Source organism: Halyomorpha halys, unplaced genomic scaffold (genome assembly GCF_000696795.3).
Source record: "Halyomorpha halys isolate HHAL.00 unplaced genomic scaffold, Hhal_1.1 Scaffold87.1, whole genome shotgun sequence".
Classification (NCBI taxonomy): Eukaryota; Metazoa; Arthropoda; class Insecta; order Hemiptera; family Pentatomidae; genus Halyomorpha; species Halyomorpha halys.
The window spans coordinates 634470-655757 of record NW_027115705.1 but is presented as its reverse complement, the minus strand read 5'-3'; the positions used below and the strand labels follow the sequence as shown (position 1 = coordinate 655757).

The window sequence follows — 21288 nt, the reverse complement described above, 5'->3', positions numbered from 1 at the left end:
GGACATTTCATTGTATAATTCATTTTATTCCTTAATTGTCTTGATAGAAGAATGATATCCTAGTAAATATCACTATTATTATTATTATGATACTCTTGTAGATGATGGCCGACCATCAGTACTATCGGTGTAAATAAATTCTATATTATATTTTGTATTTAGTATAGATTTTAATTTTTCTAAAAAAAAAAAATGTATTGCGTTAGTTGAGAGTATATATTTAAAACATATAGTAGCATAATTAAATAGAAAAAACAGAAGAAAAACATTTACATAAAAAAAAAATCTTATATTACAAGAATGTATTTTAGATTATATTTTACCTATTCTAAATATACCAAATCTACTCATAGGGACGATACGGCAGTGCTCGTTGTGGCGTGGGTCCCAGAGCGCTCCGTTCGGAATTCGAACGGTGTAGGTTCGATTTCCACCCGGGGCAGTTTATATTTATTTCTCGGTGGTCCCGGGAAATGAATATTGACAACTTGCCACCTTGCCCACGGTCAGTACGTAGCATTAACTTAAAAGTAGCCGCCAGGTATTGGAAGAAAGGACCACTAGTTAATAATAACAAATACCCAGGCCCTGTTCCATAATAAAGTACAAACTAAAACTATTAGTCTTGTCTATTTGTCTTAATTCAATTACACTGACTTGTACAATAGTAACTTGTACTTTAGTACTTTTTAATTCCTGTTATATCACTAATAGTCATCCCTATCATGAAAAAAATAAGTATTAGTATTGTTACCAAACTAGTTTCTACACTTGTATTATGAACTAATGCTATTAGCTTTCATAATGAAACAGGGCCCAGCTTGTATTAAAAGTTTTAAAAACAATTGTTTTATGATGTATAGCAAGTACAGAATTGTTGCCAAAATGTATTGGGGTGCTATAATACAGTTTGGCAACAAATCTTTTACAACGGTGTTTCTATCATTCTTATACTCCTTTGTTATACTTATTTCTGGGTTAACCACCGTGCTCTAAGATTTGCAACTCCCCTCAAAACGACATCTTGTTTTAACACAAGCTGCTTCTTTTTTCAGTAAAATAACATTTTAGTATATATTAAATAATAGATCCGTCTCTTAAACGCTATGTTTATAAAAGAACAACGTTATCTGTGTAGATTTTTCATTTGAATTTTTCCAACTTTAGTAAATCAATATTTTGGATAATTCATAATTATAAAAAGTTTTATTATTAATAATATAATATTAATTGAAAAAATAAACTATATAACTGTCCTGAAGGGTCAGGAGGTGCAGTGCTTAGTAACGAAATAATTTCACTAGAGGTTGTGCAAGGATGTAATTTGGTCAGTATCAATCGATTTTTCCTTAATTAATCTCTTTATAAGGCTGGGTGTACCTCAGAGAATTCCTGAATCCACAGGGCCGGATTTGACCCGAGTCCTTGAGGTTAGTTTTTTGGAATTTAAAATTGTAGTAAGTGAGTTTAAAGTAACACCGTCTTAGAAGATAATTCTTTATAGATTTTATAACAACCCTTATACAACTTTTAAAAAAAAATTTAACTTCATCTTTCGAGCTCTTTTTCCCATCAATTAGTTTCTTAATCTATTTCTATGGTTTTTTGTCTACACGCCTTATGTAAATTTTACGCTTATTGTTATTATTCCTATTGTAGGACAAACATCCTATTGTACTATGCTAACACGGTCCGACATCTTTGCCAGCTGAATACATTTAGATAATACTTTCCTTTCGTATTATTTAAGATGAGCAGTTGTGTGTGAACTTCTTCATTCCCGTAGAATGATAAATGCTCTGACATCTTAACGGCGGTGCAGATTAAGTCGCTTTTCACCGGCATTGAGTAGTTTTCCATATAAATAAGGTGGTAATACCTTGCCCTGACGATAGAGGGGATAGTCCCTTTGTTTAGGATGACAGATCAAGATGTAGAGAGGGGCTCAAAGAGGCCAGTGAACATAACCTAGGCTAAGCTGTCCAATATTTCCCACTGAGTTGTGGGCTCACTTCGCTCGCTATGCTCTGTTAATTCACAGACTTGTGCCTGGAGGTAGCTTTAAATGCCTACCGATGGACTGAGGGAACTCATTAGCTTAGAACGACTCCCCTTTCATCTCCTGCTCCATTTCACGCTTAGGCCATTCACTGTCTTCCCTTTCCTTTTTTTGTTTCTATTTTCTTTAATTTTACTACGAATTCTTCCCTCCACTCCCCCTCTTACTCTTCTTGCAAACAGTTCCTTGATCTCGCCTTGTTGTACTTTCATTTAAATATTCATGGATTCTTTTTTTCTCCTCTTCTTCCGACGAGAAAGGAAGAATTTTTTCTTTAATTCTCTGTTCAACGCTATGGTACTAGGAAGCCTTTTTTAATATAAATTATTGTTTTTCTTCAATATTCTTATAGGTGGAGATGCTCATTTAGTTTGTTTTTATGAAGACTTTTCGTTTATTTGATCATATCTTTACTACGCCAAAAGTGGCGTTGCAAGTTTTGGAGAGAATTAAGTTTGAATTCGGTTACAGATTTAATATAGCATCTAATGTCTAATTTTTATATTCGCCAATTGATAATTTTGCTTCTTTAATACATTATGTCACACATTCCGGTTATGTCTTTTTGGGATTGTGAAGAGAATAGGAAGCTGCCTCAAGATGCAACTAAAGTTACATATACTACGGCACTTTGGTTTGTACCGAAGATGCAATGGAAGTAAAAGTTTCCCTTAGTTTAATTAAAATATATAAAAACAAAAAAAAGGAAGATCATGTGGTCTTTATCTTTTTTAACCGCCTTGTTGTTCTCTTCGGGAAATTTGAGGTGTATTAAACAGAAATTTGTATTATATTATTTTTTTGACTTATAATATATAAAATATATTGTAGCCTTTAAGATCGATAACAATTTTAGAAACATTTTCAATAAGCACAGATTATGCTCCTAATACCTTGTTAGCTCTGCACTAGTTGAAAGGTATCTCTAAATGAAGATATTTATTTTTATTTTGTATATTGTATATTATCAATTTAATTGAAACATATAAAATTATAATAGGTTTTTCTATTAGTGAATTGTCTGTTACTTTGCTTTTTCGCCCTCCAGCCACCATTATAATTTACAAAATATGTGTTCAATGTTCTATTCTAACATAGTTTAAGAAGTTGAAGTCAAAGTAATTTATTTTTATTTTATGCAAGTTTATTTGTATGCTTACCATTTATCTGATACAAATATTCAATGTTTTATTTTCGTTTTAGCAACCTCTCGTTTCTTTTCAGTAGTTACGTTTTTATTTTATTTCATTTATATTATAAATAATTTAGTGGCACTTTCGCTTAACAATTATTGCATTTTTTCTCAACAATTTCTTACAAAATATAGTTATTTACATTTACAACGACTTACTTTGTTAATTGAGTATTAATAATTTTTTAAATAAATAAATACTTTTTTCCTAGCAGATTAAAATACATTGTTTAAGCAGGTTTGTCTGCATTATAAATTTTACGAAGCTATATTGTCATATACTTTTTGTTTTTGAGCCAGTCTTTGTTGATAAAATTTTCTGAATATTGACTGACCCGGATGGGATACGAATTCACATATTTATAAACGGTTGACCGGTATTTTTTATATTCTAATTTTATAAGATTTATGTCATATTTCCTTGAAATGGGTAAACGCTTATTCCTAATCCTTATCTCATTCTGCATACGCCGCTGTTTTTCAATTATTTATTCATTCATACCTACTTTTATCATTTTTGTTATTTTATGTCGAAAATATATATATATATTATACAATAAAAAAAAAAAATTGACGGCAACGTACTTGACAAACTTTATTAAATATTGTTTTAAACGTAATTTGTCTACGAACTGCATGAAGGTACTTCCTAATAAAACTTACGTGGTAAATATATACGCATCCAAAAGTACTTGAAACCTGTAGTACAATCCCATCTTCTATATTACCTGGTATTCCAGAATAATAATAAGGGCTTAGCGAACATGAAGGTTCGATGCCGATATCACAAGATGCCGATATACATACATACATCGGCTTCGTGACGCCCGTCCAAACCTAAATCTACGAAATAAGTCTTAACGCAACCCTCCTATCTACGTTTCTATCTACGTTTTTTTTTTTCTCGTCCAACACTAGATTTGAGTGGAGGGAATCTCCATATTAACCTCACTTTGAACTGAAGCGAGCAGATGGGAGTAGAACTGCAATTGCGGCAATATTGAGGGAGATAAAATGTAGCCAGTGTATGAAGTGCCCTATCAATTCTGAGTGCACCATCACCATCCTCTGCCATTTAAAGGGAGGGGGGACCGAGATCGTCAATTTTAACGACCGTTCTAACCAACGTTTTGTTAATTTATCGCTGGATGTTGTCAAGTGTGTGTTTGGTTAGGTCCTAGGTGTTTTAGACTATACTTAACTCTCAGCAACAGACCCTACAGGGCCTTTCTCGTTTAATTCAAAACATATGCTGTATAAACCATTTGTAACAGAAAGCATTGGCATCTAACTGTAGAGGGTTTTATCGGAGTTAATGTTCCTATAATTTTTCAATAATACAATATTTATTTTGATTTCTCACTAATAAAAAAAAAAACTTTTTTTTATTAGTGAGAAAACAACACTCATAAAAAATATATTTTCTATAATTCGATAATTTTCTCTCGCATTTTACCTTTTTGCCGAATATTTTACGTAATACTTAATTCTCAAAAGCTCTAAGGAGCCTTTTTTCACTTAGTGTAAGAGACGAGACCACTAGTCGCATTCATAAAGAACAGTGGGAACTGATCCCTAAACTGTTAATAAACACTTAACTGACGGGTAAACGTCCTAGGGGTAGCCCGAAACGTAAATGGGAGGATTGCTTTAAACCTGATTTAGTAGTTTTGGGGAAGGACGTCACTAGACAGATGTCTGAAGAGAACGAATGGTGATGCCGGCATCGAACCTTTGGGTTCGCTGAGCCTTTATTATTATTGTTATTGTTTTACCTCTTTGACATCAAGGAACGAATATGGTTCCGTATCTGTCAGCCCGTCAGTAGTCACATTTGTGTTATTTAGGCGTAACACGTTTAGTTCGATAACTGTTTGTCCGATCAGGTCATAATTTGAAGAGGATTAGGTGTGGTGTGAAAATATTCTACTACTTTATTTTGCGAGTTTTTAATGTGAATCTCATATATTGTTCTGAAACGACAAATAAAATTTATTAAAAAAAAATATTTTGTAACCCTAAAATATAGGTTGGTAATTATGTACCTACACCTATATAATTAATTAAGTGACCTACCCACATTAATACAATACTTTTTTACATATAAAGAATTTTTTCACTATTATAAAGGAATTCCCAGATATAATGCCTAGCCAAACTATCTTCCTCCTCACCTTTCGATGTTTTCTAGGGTTTTATTTTTTCTTTCTTCCTTCCACTTCGCATTCCATAACTTCTGAAAGTTCCTCTCTTGAACAGCTTAGTTCCTAGAGCTGTAATTTGTTCATAATTGTTCACATGTTTTTCTCAAAATCAGTTGTTTTGCACTCTTGTTGTATTCTTTCCGCTAAAATTCTTTAAAACATATCCAAACTAAATTAATCTTTTTTTTATAGGGTTGAAAGTATGCCATTTTCCATCTCTATCAATGACCGTTCTCTATTATTTCGGTATTTTCTCGCCTCTGTGAAAATCTTTTTTTCGAGATCGAGCACTTGTATTGTCGCCAATAGATAACTGTTGAGAAACTGAAATATATATGTATTGTTATACTTCCTTAAAATCATGCAAAATAAATGTATTCGTTTTTTGATTAATCGATAATAATAATAATTGCAAAAATAGTTTATACTTTTTTAACCTAACAAAGTTTGGTCTATATCTAGCCTCTAAATCAAAATATTTATATTTCAATAACATTTTAGTAGGTTACCGTTAATGTATTCCGATTTTATAAAAGTATTCCATGTACTTATATAAGACTTAACAGTTTTTATTACAACAATAACAGTGTTTATACTTCTGTTTTCTTTGATTTTTTTTTCTTATCACTGACTCATCTTTTTTTTTTTTTTTTTAAATCCTTTTTTACTATTAAATATAACTTTATAATACAATTTTGGCCTTGTCCATATAGTTTTGCTATGTAAAAGGTACGGACTGTGAAAATTACTCTAGTATATTTTCAGTTACTAATATATATTAATAAAAGCCCTATGGAACTACACTAAAGCTAACATTGGGATCTAGAAGCACGGCTATCCCACTAAATCCTCGCGGACACAATGAGCCCATCCATCAATCAGCCACTGCCTTGTAGACAGGAACATTGTACCTAACCCTCCCACCAGTGAAACGCCATAAATTATCTCATCGCCTCCTCCTTATTCTTGTCATGTTCCGTAGATATGGGGGCAAAAGTAAACTGTTACCTCTGGGCTCCCAATTCTGTTACGTGTAACTTAATAACAGATAAATGCTTTGCCGTCACACTTTCACAGATTTATGGTCCCAACTTATAGAACGATCTTTTCCTTACGTAATAATTAAGGATTGTTGTAAGTTGGATCTTTAAATATATGCTGGGTATCCCGTAAATCTTTAGAGGTATTTACTGGGTTAAAGATGGTCTCGGAAGAAAAAGTTTTTATAGACAGTGGTCCGAATTTCTATAGAAAATAATAAAAGTGATATTTTTTATTCTTTTTCAAGAAATTATGTTTTTAGGTGGAATAGGAAGCAATAACTAATAATCTATGGCCAAACACGAGAATGAGGTCTTATTGGCTTAGTCACTGAGAGTGAAGTCCACCTCACACTCCTAGGTTAAGATGATGACAGTTGTATTCGGAAACAATGAAAGAAATTCACAATTCAACCTCAGTATTCCACAAGAATAAATCCAAGCAAAACCAAAATAATGAGAATAGGAAGAGAAGAAAGAGAAGACCTAAGAATAGGCCTGAAGAGGAGGGCTTGAAGCATGTTAAGTGGCCTGCCTCTACATATTGGCCAAGCCGTAGCGAACTGAGGCATGCGCGAGGATGTGGATGGGTGGCTTGGCTGGTACGAGTTGGCCTAAGCTCATTGCTGAACCGTCAAGAGTCGGTTTTTTGGACACAGATCAAAGGGGATTCGTAAGAGTGCTCGTGTAGCGTCTCCACCATTGTTCTTTTTAGTTGCAACTGAGAGCTGTTAGTTGCTCAGAAGTATGTGTTGTTACTTGCTATAATAAGTTTTATATTTATATTTAATTTCATTTAATCTCCTTTCATATTCTTTTTTTTTGTAATAAAAATAATATAATCCCAATGCAATGGCTGAAACCACTTGTACGACCGCCATGCTTGCCTCTCTGAAAAACACTGACATGTGGTTGGTCCACTCGGATGGTGCCTTTGTTTATCGAGCATTTATACAATACCCCGATTCGCGGTGAGCGGCCAACATGTAGAAGCTCCTTTAGAGATTGAAGTACCTGGGTACCTTAACGAAAATGGCTGGATCGATGTAGGAGTTAGAGAAAGAATAAAATTGGTGGTATAGTATTCAGACTTATGGATTAAGCTCTACATCCAGTCCCTCACACGGCTCCGTGGTAGGTGAGGCATGCTTCAAAATAAGAGAAACTAATAAATTATTATTTTGGTTTTTACGATTTATAGTTAACGGACACTTTTGTTTTCATATAAACTGAAGTAATATAATTCTGACTCTTATTTTATATAAGAATTTTCTATATATTGTCTTTCCTTCTGACATGATCGAGGCATCCCATAAGCTCTAAATTGACAGCATACATCATTTGGCTTCGCATTAGTATACACCAACAACAACCTATTCATTTTCAAAACGCCGTAATTTATGAGTCTCCTTTGATCAGTATTTACGGTTCTCATAACTCTCACTACTATTACGAGCAAAGTTGGCTCTATCTCGGTATCCAAAGACTATACGTTGTAGGCACATTTATATTTCAACTCTAATAACCAAAATACTTTCCTATATCATTGACCTTCTCCAATCACCTGTTAAACACAAGATCCTAACCTACCGATTTGTTCATCCTTGCCCTTAGAACCGCCTCCTTTAAAAAACCCTTTGCTTCATTTTGGAACTCCTTACCCATATCCATCTGTAAAGGTTCCTTCTTAACATTTATTAACAATCTTTCGTGAACTTGTAAATAAGCTTGGATAAATATGTATCTTTTTTTCAACCAGCGAAACGGTTTCTTCACGTTCCATTAATTTCACATCGTTAGCCATAGGTTACAGCTAGACTATGCTACCTTAATTGGACCTGAAATCAACACCTTGTCGATAGGTCCAAGAGAGATAAAGCACTGGTACACTAGTATACATATTCTTTGATAGATTTATTTATTGATAGATATTACATTCTGCCACACAGTTGTGGGAAATAGGTAATATTGATGAATGATCTCATACATACTAAAATAAAAAAATAAATAAAAAATAAAATAAAATAAAAAACTCTCTTAAAATATATACAAACAAAAGAATAGAGAAGATGAACATAATCAAACTATCTGTAGTATACATATTACATTTCACGTAGTATGTATGCACTAATCATGTTATTATTCTTTTATGAAGGATACGAAAGCAAAAACTTTTGTTAATATTTTATGTACATAAATATTATAATTTGTCTTTGATTATATTCAAAATAAGTTAATGAGCCTGACAAAAGTCGTTGAAATTGTTCCGAATTGTTATTCTTTGGAGATCAATTTTCCTAGAATAAAGATCGATTTTCGTCACTTTTTACATAATATCCGAGCTGAGTGAACCCTAAAATTTCAGGTTAACCTCACTCTCACATTTCGTCGTAGATTCCTTCTGAAATTTTATTTCTAGTGGAAAATGTAAAGTGAGAACATATTGTGATATATTGAGAAAATATATGTTCTTCATTTTCCATCCCCAGAGGTTATTTTCATCTATTAATTGTGTATTTTGTTTGTTAGGAATTTTTGTTTTTTGTTTCCTCGGCAATGTGTTATAAACGTATATGTTTAACATTTACGACGTATTTGAATCTAACAACGAACTACTTCACGTTTCATTAAAAGTCAAACGTAACACCACAACTAACAATGGTCTGAAGAAAGCTGAACGGCTCAGGGAAAAAACGGTTCATTATGATGCTTATATGGCCGTTCTTTACTTGAAAGGATCTCCTCTCTAAAAGAAACTTGTAATATTTCTTTTGTATTGAAACACGTGTGGTCTTTGAGGCGAAGTAGACGCTACATCTGTGTATTCCCTTCTTGTCAAGCATCGGTGTTGAGAGCTTATGCCTTCACCACTAGTTATGATTTATCCCCAGTGTTTCGCTTGGCTGAATCACGAGTATAACTATTTTTAATTTAAATTTCGGAGATCACTCAATTACATAAAGCCCGGCTAATGAAAATAACCAATCAGAAATATTCTTAGAATGTTTCATTAATAGAAAAAGTCTGTTTTCATTTCAGAAAAAAAAAAATTAATCGTTATAATAATCATTCCATTTATAAATGAAATGTGAAAATTAATATTTCAACATATTATTTTATATATGGATTTATTCTCCATCAAATCACCTTTATCTTTCGTAGTATACCTACCGACCGCCCTACAGTCTCCTTTAATAATGTTGCTCTTACCCCTGTCGAACAGATCCGCTACCTTGGACTACATCTGGACAAATGAATAAATTGGAATCCTCACACAAGACTGAAAAGACAGAAAACTGCACATGGATTTGGACCATAGCAGCACTTACTGGACAAACTGTCTAAACTTCCAATTCATTACAAAATACTGATCTACATAACTGTAATAAGGTCAATCTGGACATTCGGAGTTGAACTTCGGGGCTCCACTAAACCTTCCTCTCGTATCCAATTCTTTCGATTCAAAATCCTCAATGCTCCTTACTCTGTCGCAAATAAATTCATACATAAAGATATTAATGTACAATATCTAACCTACCTCGCCCGAACCAGTTATCATTCCTGCCATTATAAACTCCCAATCACACTAGTTTCTAACCTTGCTTCCTCTTCCATTTCTGACAATCCTCCGAGGCGCATGAAAAGAAGCTGGCCACAAGACCTGCTAATGTAAAACGTCATTAGAGTGCTATCAATGGATAGTTTCTCTACACGCCTGTATCACTCCATTATAACTGAGATCAAATTTACTAAATGTATAATTATATACAGTTGTAAATTCCAATAAAAAAAAATTGAAAGAACATAATTCATAATCGTGCGTAATGGAATCTAGCCCATTACTATTTCGATATAGCATTGGGCTTGATTTATAGATATCACATTTTTACTTTAATGAAAACAAGTGAAAGAGGACCACGCATATTGAAAAAAATAATTGTTCTTTTACTTTCTCTTTGAACGTTTTCTTTTTCGTTCGAATTTCTCTCCCTAATAATAAAATCTGTTGTCACAGTGACATTCGTGGTTTGCCAAAAAGGCCAGTGATTTGTTTCGGAACATAAGAACATAGGAAATAGGTCTAGTCACTAGTATTTTTTTTCTTTATTTCCCTCCTTCAAAAGGTGTTCTAACTTTTTCTCCCTTTTACCGATTCATTCTCATTTAAACCACTGGCTTTGCAAAATTGTACTTAAACACGTCCTCGTTATCCCAAATGATGTTTTACATTTTATCTGATTCTTTCAAATAAAGTTTGAGTAGTATTATAGTAATTATCGGCTAAAAGATTTTTATTATGTTGAATTTTATTCACTAAACATGTTTTGTAATCTTGTAAATAAAAAAAACTTATGGAAATCGTAAAACAAATTTCATACAAAAAATAACAATCTTAGAAACAGATTTGAAAATTATTACGTTTCATATTTATTTTTGCTGAAAGCATTTAAGTTATTAATAAATAAATTAATAATAATATTATATTATAATTAATTAATTAAGTTAACATTTATTTTTTCTATTAAAATTAAAAAAGCTTGTTGAAATCGTAAAACAAATCTAACAAAAAATAAAATATAATTTTTTTTAAAATTGGAAAATGATAAGTTTCATATTTATTTTTTAATTGAGCATTTATTCACGTCATTAAAAACTGTAAATACATAGTTTTATGAAAAATTAAAATCCTAGGAGATAAAGGAATCCATACTTATCTTATTTAAAGGCAATATACATACATAAATTAAACTATATCCGACTAAGTAGAAAAAGTTGTAATATAACAATACATCTTAGACTCAGCCATAGACTTGTACAATATTTACATTGCAGGAAACTCCGACCTAAACTTCTCTCCTCTTGTGTAGAAAATACAGTGCTCCAAAAGATTCTCAAACTTTATTTGACAATATTCATTTTTCACCAACTTACGGGAGTAGGAAAAGTTAAAATTTTACACCTCAGCTTCCTCAGGGAATAATTAATAGGAAAAGCTTTTAGTTCACACTGTTTTGACATTTATGTATTTTTTTATGTAAGTTTATGGGAAAGTATGGGGAGACTTAACATCACTTTCTTGAATTCATTCTGAACACCTGAGAGTCAATAGATGACGAAATTTAAGGCTATGTTAATTGAAGAATAGAACCACTAAAATAATATAAGAATTTTTTTTTTGTTTAAAAATACCTTGGAAGTCTTATGTTTATATTTTAAAACTTAATATACATTTTTTTTTATTTAATAAAAGTTGAAAAAAGTAATAAAAATACATTAAAACAGAAAATTTTATTCAATACGAGCTTATACCTAAGTTATGAATTATTATTCAGTTTTTTATTGATTTGAAATTACTACTATATTAAAGAATACTGAAAATTAAAAACAATCAGACGATAAAAAATAAAAACGGAGGACTTTAGATAAATTAAGGTTTACTAGAGCATACATAATTTCTGGCGCAAAGTTAGATGCAGTCACTTTTTCGGAAATTACTGCTGTAATTACTAATAAAAAAATAACTAATTACTTAATTTTTATTAAATTATTTCAAATTTGATCAGGCATTAATATATTGTTCCACAAGAATCAATCTAGATATTGAAGTTTTAGACTTGTTTAACGGGGAATAACAGAAGAAGGAAGAAAAGTACCATAAATCCTTCGATTATTTTTCAACTAAACTTTCCGCTTCAATTGGAAAGTATGGTTTATATTCTTCTTTCCCTCTCATCTCTTTCACTACCACTGGTGTGCCACTCTTGATAACATGAAACGTTTAACGTCAGTGGAACGAACTCTTAAAGAGCAAAGTAACCTACTTTTATGGTATACATATCTACTAAGCGTTATGGGAACACTACCGTTTCAACCTTCGAAATGTATTTTGGGATGTGTAGAGAAAGAAAATTAAATTAACATGAAAAATAAATTAACTTTCATTTAAGCAAAATATTTTAAAAGCAATCTTTGCAATAGCACAAGAATTTAAATATATATCTTCGTCTAAAATTAAAAATCTATTCTATCAGGATAGCTATTAACTTTATGTGTTGAATCTTCTACTCGACTCGGTTTGCCCAATTCGTGGTGGAAGTATTTTCGCCTCCCAGCTGCATTAGTTCCAGGTAATCTAATACCAGGAGGCCTTCCCCGCTTATTACTTCGTGGTAAATACGTTTTCCTGTTAGTAAGAAAATGGAGCTGAGTGCACTCCAGTATATACTCTGTAGTCTTACAGGTTGGATTTCACTTGCAAATTACATCGTTGTGTGTGGAACTGTATAGTTGAGGGTATAGTAAAGTCACAGTGGGTTTGGAAATAGCTATAAAAGACCCTAGTAATTGAGAATGTGAGGATTCATTGTGTAATGTTAAGTCTCCTACATTGTTTGAATTGGTTAATGCTTCATAAATACTTTTATTACCCTTTAAGCCTGTTAAGTAGGTACGTATTCTGTTTGATAACTGTTAAATACTCATTAGTTTAACAAGTTTCTACATTAAACTATTATGGAAAATGGTTAAAACGTAGTGTTTTAATATTAGCGATCTCGAGTCCGCAGCGGATTGACTGAAAATTTGCAGCAGTCCCACGAAAAGAACACTCAACCTTCCTACTCTAGTCACCTATAAAATAATCAGTTAGTATGTCAGAAATGGCCAGGGAGGCGTCACATGTGTGCTAGCAATATTTAATGACCCATCAATTATACCCCACATCACAACCTTTAAAGAATGGCATCAATACTAGAGAATTAAAATAAATTCCAGTAGAAAAATGTTCAATTTCTTACCCATTTGACCAGAAACAGGTTTCAATCCTTCAGTGATAAAATTCCTAACCACTAAAATCCACATGTTCCTAGAAGTCTGAAAAGAAGTTGGCATCGAAACCATCTAATGTGATTGGAGCTCTAGCAATGATAGATTCTCCATAAGAATGTATCATTCCATTATTATATATCTAACATCACATTTACTAGTTGTAAATTTACTTAATATAATTTTAAATTGTAATATATAAATTTTAAAAACATTATTCGATTAATTTTAAAACTTTAACTTGTTCCCATAAATTAGGTGTTACAAATAAATATTTTCAATAGAAATTTCACTTATCTACATAAGATGCCATCATAATAATTTTCCAAAAAGTGGATATATTCAATTTTGACTGAATGCTTCCCATTGATTTTTCAACTGTTTGCGAAATTATGATCAATTTTCATCAGTTTATCAATTTTATATAACCAAAATTAATAAGTAAAACAATTTTCCCCGAATTCTTTTCATAACTAAATAACTGCTTTATTTGTGATAACATATTATCATTTCTCTGTTAAAATTAATTATAAATCGTAAGTGAATGATATAAAAATTAGTGTGATATCTGTTAAAAAATTTGTAATTACAATTAATATTGTGTATTTTTATCGAAAACTTCAACAATGAGAGCTCTTGCTGACGTTATCCTTGCACTTAGATTAGACGGGTAGAACTCACGCTAGGGATAGGTGATTACCCTAAAAGATGATGAAAGACTGGAGCGAGTGATGGATGAGGTGTAGATGTTGTTTACGATTATGCATGGCGGTACACAATCCAAACCGGCTGTACACAACGGAGCCCATATATCACTCAGAATAAACACTATATTAAGTACACTATGCCCAACTTCGGTGCTTAGGGTCATTCTGTGTATACTAATTACGAAGTCATTTCTATATAAAAGCCTCTTGGCGTGTATTGTTTACGAGGGCTTTACGGCAGATATTGTTAATTAAGTAATTCATTACATACATTCATTACCAATTCATAGTTATTTAAATTTTGTTTACCTTTATTTATTTTATTTTTTTATCACTGTTATAGCCAGAGGCCTACAGAGGGCGTTGGTATGCTGAGTACTATAACAAAATGTGAGGTACAAGATATGATCGAAATAAGAGAAACAAAAAAATTTAAAAACGAAAATAAAAACTGAAAAATAGTCAACTACAAAACAAAATATTTGGTGTAGGTTTCAAATATAGAATGATGATAAAATAATACTGACTTAAAATAATAATCTATAAAAATTTCTTTTGGCTGAAATTAAGAAACATAGAAAATATATTATGAAAATAAAAATAAACCGTAAATTAATTACAGATAATCAACATATTATATAATTAAAAAAATACAAAGCAATTGAAAATTTCATGATAAATCATAGGTAAATTGATACATTTTAAAAAACACTGAAATCTTAAACTAAATATTTATATGACTTAATGTATTTAAATTAATATAAATAACAATATTTTAAAGTTTTATTTATAAAATTCAGACCATCGATTATCTCTTCTTATTTACCCTTTACACTGTGAATTAAAGAAAAGGATAATATTAACATAAATTTTATAAATCTCATATGACTCAGGACTTATATAACTTTATAAAAATTGAGTTATTATATGTTCTTATTCAAGGACTATCAGAATTTAGAAGTGATATTCTATATAAAGCTATTATGTTTCGATAATAGGAAATTTATTCAATCTGTGTCATGAGTGACTTGAGTTGTGCAATAACTATTAAAATTAATTACCTATCAACATTGATCAAGGTTTGTAAATTCGAATTGAATTGGAGTCTTGAAGTAATGTCGTAAAAATAGTTGAATCGATTTCTGGCGGAAATTTCTAGGTCACAAAATACAAAAAAGCAAGTGGGGTTATTTATAGATATTTTTAAATTATTAAATTCGTCGATTAAAGATTTATCTATACTAGCGTAAACAAAGACAGTATGCTTAATGGATTCGCCACTGATATAAATATAAAAACGAATTGTAAAATAAATAGTAAATAAAAGTCTGTTTCAAATGAATATAAGGGTGAAATTAAAAATGTTAAAAATAATTTTGGTTTAATCATCATCAAGCGTAATCCAACAGAACAGACTTTTATTTACTATTTATTTTACAATTCGTTTTTATATTCATATCAGTGGCGAATCCATTAAATATAATGTCTTTGTTTACGCTTGTATAGATAAATCTTTAATCGATGAATTTAATAATTTAAAAATATCTATAAATAACCCCAGTTGCTTTTTTCTACGCAGACGCCGCCGTTCACAAAAAAAAAAAGGTAAGAAAACCTTTCGGATAATCCTAATTGTTTTGTAAATGAGGAATTGGGTTTGTACTTTTTGCATAGCACTATAATATTATTTTTCGATAGCTACAACCGACGCTGCAATCCTTCCTTCAGTACTCGCTGATTTTGATTAGAAAATTTAATAATTATCATATGAACTAATACTTTCGTACATTATTACATTGTATACCTACATCATACGTTGCGGATTTCACCTAAATAGTTCAATGTTTCTGTTCATATGTTTTTTTTTTCAATTGCCTACAAGGAAAAGTTTTGAAATGAAATATGTTTTTTTTTATTCTTATACGGATATATTTGCATTTACATAATTACTGGTTATAATGGCGATGTATATTATATTCAGTGGCCGGTGTTGAAAGCAAAAAACAGCCGACGACACAACCCAATATTGGAACCCACACTGTTCAGTTATTGCTTTGGGTTTGGTGTTCAGTGGAGTTTATATTGCGTCCTTTTTTCCCCCCAAAAAAATATCTTATTTTTACAAAAAAAGTTTTGTTCAATGATTTCCATTTGTTGCTGCTTGAGCATTAGCATTTGACAACTTAATATTCCTTCTAATACAAGCTTAAGCGCTTAGTGAAGCCCTGAACTAAGTCCTTAGTTTGGTATTGAAGTAATCCTAGTAGATCCTACTTTAATTGCTGCTGGATTAATCACTGTTTACTACTCGCTTCGTTTTGCTCGGATTTTCTCTAACGAATTCACTACTGATGTACTGAATATTGAAATGTTCCCCAATGCGTCTGCTGTATGCAGTCAAGGTATTAATAGTGTATTTTAAAGTTTTTTTTTGTATGAAGTGGGTTTTGACAGATTATTGTCGTTTGCTTACTATTAAATTATCAAACTTTTTTTATAAAAACGCTGTAGACCATTTTCTTTGTTTAAGATAAAAATATGTGTCGCCTTTAAATCAAGGCTATCAAAGTAAAATAACATCTTAAATACATTCATTCCTACTTACAATATATACGTTTAGTCTGGGGTAATACAAAACGAGCTTCCACGTCACTAGGAAACTGCAGTAGCCCGGAAGATTGCGCGGTCTCAACCATTTCACTGGTACTGAAATCCAGTAGAGGCTGAGCAAGGGGCTAACTGCAGACACTCAGGGCTCGAGAGAAGAACCTAGCCATTATTTAGAATAAGACTCCGGACCACTACCGTTCCAACCTTCAGGGAAGGTTGTAGGGATGCGTGAATCTAGATAGATTGAGCTGGGGGACAAGGATGATGTGCGAGATAGTGAAGACCTCGTATTGATAAGATTGTTTTAGTTGGAGAGTAACCATCAGCTGTACCAATCCATCAAGAGCGTTTATATGAAGCAGTGTGTCCCGAGCGACGCGTACTGTCAGTTAATACAAAAATGGTCTGATCGCGTTATCTTCTGCTTTGGCAACTGCTTAGAGGAGTAGAAAAGAATTATTTCTTTGATATGATAATAGTATGACGGTTTGAGGTTACATTAATTTAAAAAGAATGGCTTCAAGATTTGTAATATATTTAAAATAAATGTTTGAATGAATACAGTCAATGATTTATCACATATTGTTTATAGATTAATTAATACAACGTTATACTAACTTTAAGGGGACATATTAACTACGGAAATTAATGTGAAGGATTTGTTTCTAACCTGTAAGCCAGAAAGTAAACCATGTTTCGACCATATCCACTACCGACTAAAGGCAGGGGTTTCCCTAAGAATATGATTGAAAATTATGTAGCTTAAAAATGCATTACGAGGCACTTTTATGGTCCATTTTATATGTTAAAACGTTTCAAATAACACTCTAACATTATAAAATATATAAAATAAAATGGTTCTAACAATAAGCCCTGGCAAAATATGTGTTGCCGGACATAACCTCGACCCACTTGTTGTAAAGCTGAAAAGAATGGGTTAATTGCACAGAAACAGTTTTAATAGTTGTTTTACAAATTGTTCAATATCGTAGGTTGTGTTTAAATATTTACTTGTGTCAATGGGATAATTGACATTGTAGTGACTATTAGGACTCTCTCTCTCTCTCTCCCTGACTCCCTTTTGACAGGAGGATTAGATAACAAATGGGGCCGGTTAAGTAGTAAAATGTTGACTGTCATATCGAAGTGATTGATAAAAGACCGGTAGCAGTGATTTTAAGTGCTCCATGAAAAAAGCAATGTGGTGGCTCAAATGGATTTTGTTTGTTTTTTTGTTCTCTTATGTATATTTTTAATTACAGATTGTACAACCTAGATTATAAGCATTTATATTTGTTTTATTGAGTTTATTTCACAATTAAGTGGTTAAAGATGGAAATTCTCCTTAGTATGCTTGTTGTAGACGAAAGCTTTTACGGGAGGATAGAATGCGCATGATTACCTGAACTTATGTTTATTGTAAGAGACAATGATTTGGAATCTCCTAGGATTTTCACAAGAGGTCTGATAAGCTAGCCCCTTTCCGTTTTTTTTTTGTTTGTTTTTTTTTATTACTTCAAAACGTGTTTTGTACACTGAATAGAGAGAGCACGTACTAGCACTCATATAAAAGGTTCATTAGCATGAATGCATCCCAGTTCTTGAGGGATGTCATTAGCTAGGTCCAATTAATGTCAGCTACTCCCAACTTGATTCAATGCCTATTGGATTGAATCATCCTTGAACTTAGGAGTTAGTTTCATGTAGTTCACATATCCATAAGCATTAAATAATAAATATAAAGGCTTTGTGAACCTGAAGATTCAATACCGATACTTCCTTTTGATGTCTACACACGTCTGTCCACTAAATTTGGTGTTTTTTCAACCAAACCAAAGCTCTTGTTTTTTCCTTAATGCAGGAATCAACGTTTCACACCCATAAATAATAGTTTTGTAAATTTTTGATTTTGAACACTCATCAACATTGTTTTTTTTAAATTAACCTTGATCTCAAATAAGTATATTTCTCCACTTGTTCATTCTATTTCTTACTATATCTCCGGAATAGCTGACATCTCTGCAGCTAACAATATAACAGGGCCAAGAAGCAATTTTTTTTTCTTGCAAACCAAAAATTTAATCACAAGACAAGGGATCTTTTCCCGCCTGGAAAGGATCTGTTCACAGCCACGGCCAATCAGATGACTGTTATCGAATAATGGACAGCTTCAATTACTATAAATCATTTCTCGAACCTCCGTACAGTATTTAGCTTGGATGAAAGTGTATAATGGAGGGGGTAAGCTTGAAGGGCGATCGACGCCAGAAGGCGGGGTGCAATCCTTTCGTAGGCTTGGCATCTTGCATGCCTTATTTGACAGTTGAGAGTTCCTGCCACACCCCGTATGGCAGAAATGGCTAGGCATGGCTTTAAAAGAAAAAAAAAATTGACTTACTCAAATCGTGTTTTGTAAATATTCTCCTTAAAATAAACCTTTTTTATTAACTGTTCCGTGGAAACATCTATTTAAAAATTGCCTAAATTATTTCAATTTTATATTTATTTTTGTAGAACATGAAATATATATGTCAAAATATAATTACTTAATATTTACATTGAAATGAGTTTGAACAGAACAGACTAAGAAGCACGAATTTCTTGAGAATGGCTTAATGGATTTCATTATAGATATACAAAATTATTGAAAATGACATTTACTACAACTTTCATTAATGTGCGAAATTCCTATACTAACTTCAACGTTAAGTTGCCTTTAAGGGGCGTGGCCTAGTCCCCACACCTTAGCGCCATTTTTTGCTTAGAAGGCGAGTAGGGTTATGGCACCTCTCTGATTTCTTTACTAGCTTTTATAAACGTAGTTGTATTAAGTTTTATAGTTTCCTCGTCCTCATCCATTAATATCAAGAAGTAATCAGCATATTTATGAGTTAGTTTTGTATCCAATTTATTTAGCGTTTTTCATGAAGTCTGCTGTTTTTATGCATCACTTACTATCTGTTGTAAATGAAAATAAACCATATCTGGAAAAAAAACTTTTTTTAGCCATTCTTAAATGTCATATCGATATTTTTTTAATTGATATAATCCAGCATATGTTCGGTGTCTTATTAAATCAATTATAAAGAAGCCATTTTTTAAACAAGTATTAAGTGCATCCCTTAAAACACAGACTGACAGTGCTCAGTTTTAAGGAATGCGATTTATAGCTATAAAATGACTGAGGTCGTTTATAAGTTATTTACTGCTACAAAAAGGCTGACATGTCTGAGAATCGAGGTTTGTAGGTATTTCCGTATCGGACCGACGAAGAACAACAAATATCAACAATTTATATTTAATTGTACAGTTGGTTTTCTTCTTAACTTGAAAATATTTATGATGAACTGCATTTGTTCATAACCAATACAACATCCATCGCTTGATGTTTAGGAATGATCTGTTTAGATGCAGTTATTTTAAAATTCAAACCCTATATTCGAGAATAGGGAACAGCATTGTGTATAGTAGTTGTCTAATGTCTGAAACGTAATACGGGTTGTTCAAATAAATAAGCATCTTTTTCTAGTTACGTGTTTAAATATCTAGTTTTTATTTTTATCTCTAAGTTTTTTTTTTTTTCGGATAGCTCTATAGGCCTTCTCCATACCTGCCTGTTATGGGCTGCTGCTTTCCAGTTTGCTGTATGCAGTTCATTCCTATCTTTGACGATTCTGTCTTTCCATCTAGTTTCTGGCCTCTCACGTTGTCACTTGCTGACTTACTGGCATTTATTGTTGTCTAAAGTAATGACGAACCTTTCAATTAACTGATAGGGGCTTGTTTAGAGTTGGATTCATATAAACTGGAAGGATGAGAAATAAATGCTCTCCATCTGACTCCAAGCTTGTCCTCACATATAATTTGAAGCTTTGCATTTTTTCTTTAGATAATTTTTTTTTTTTTTTTTTTTTTTTTTTGTCGGCTCTCAAATCTAGTAAATCTTTGGCTGCCCGAACTAGCCTTCCAGGCCTGCCTATCTTGGGCTGCTGCTTTCCAGTTTGCTGCATGGAACTCTTTCGCATCTTTGTTGATTCTGTGTATAAATCTTGTTTTTGGTCTTCCACGTGGTCTTCACTTTTGCCATCTATTCTATTCATTGTTGTGTAGAGGCGTCCTGCTGGATTACTTCGAGCCACATGTCACACCCATCTTAATCTTCTTACCTGCATTTCAATTGATTGGCCAGTCTTTGCAAGCAGTACAGTGTTAGTTCTCCTCCTCCATGTGTTAAGGCTCAGATCCCAGATAGCAATTGTACGGAGGACTTTCCGTTCAAATATATCGATTTTGCTTTATAGGGTTCCTCATAGAGATCCCAGGTTTAACAGCCGTATATCAATCAGTGGTGAAGTCCGGTATGGTAAGCCAGGATCGTTACCATGTTAGGATAGTGAAAAAGACAATAAAAAATAAATGTTAAAATAAAAGACAATTAAAAATAAATAATAATAAAAATAAATGGTAATAAAAGACAATAAAAAATAAATGGTAATAAAAGACAATAAAAAATAAATGGTAATAAAAGACAATGAAAATAAATGTTAATATTGGGTAAATAATTCATATTGCGAATTATTTACGATGTACGAAAATATTGCCTGGTGAGCTAAATTCAAAATTTCTTAATTCTCTTTCTTATATATATATA

The 21288-nt window shown here is 32.0% G+C and overlaps 1 protein-coding gene across 1 annotated transcript in view; it reads left to right on the top strand.

Annotated features, from left to right (window-relative positions):
* Positions 1-21288, top strand: part of trio (trio Rho guanine nucleotide exchange factor) — a 669473-nt gene that overhangs the window by 424487 nt on the left and 223698 nt on the right. The window lies entirely within an intron of this gene.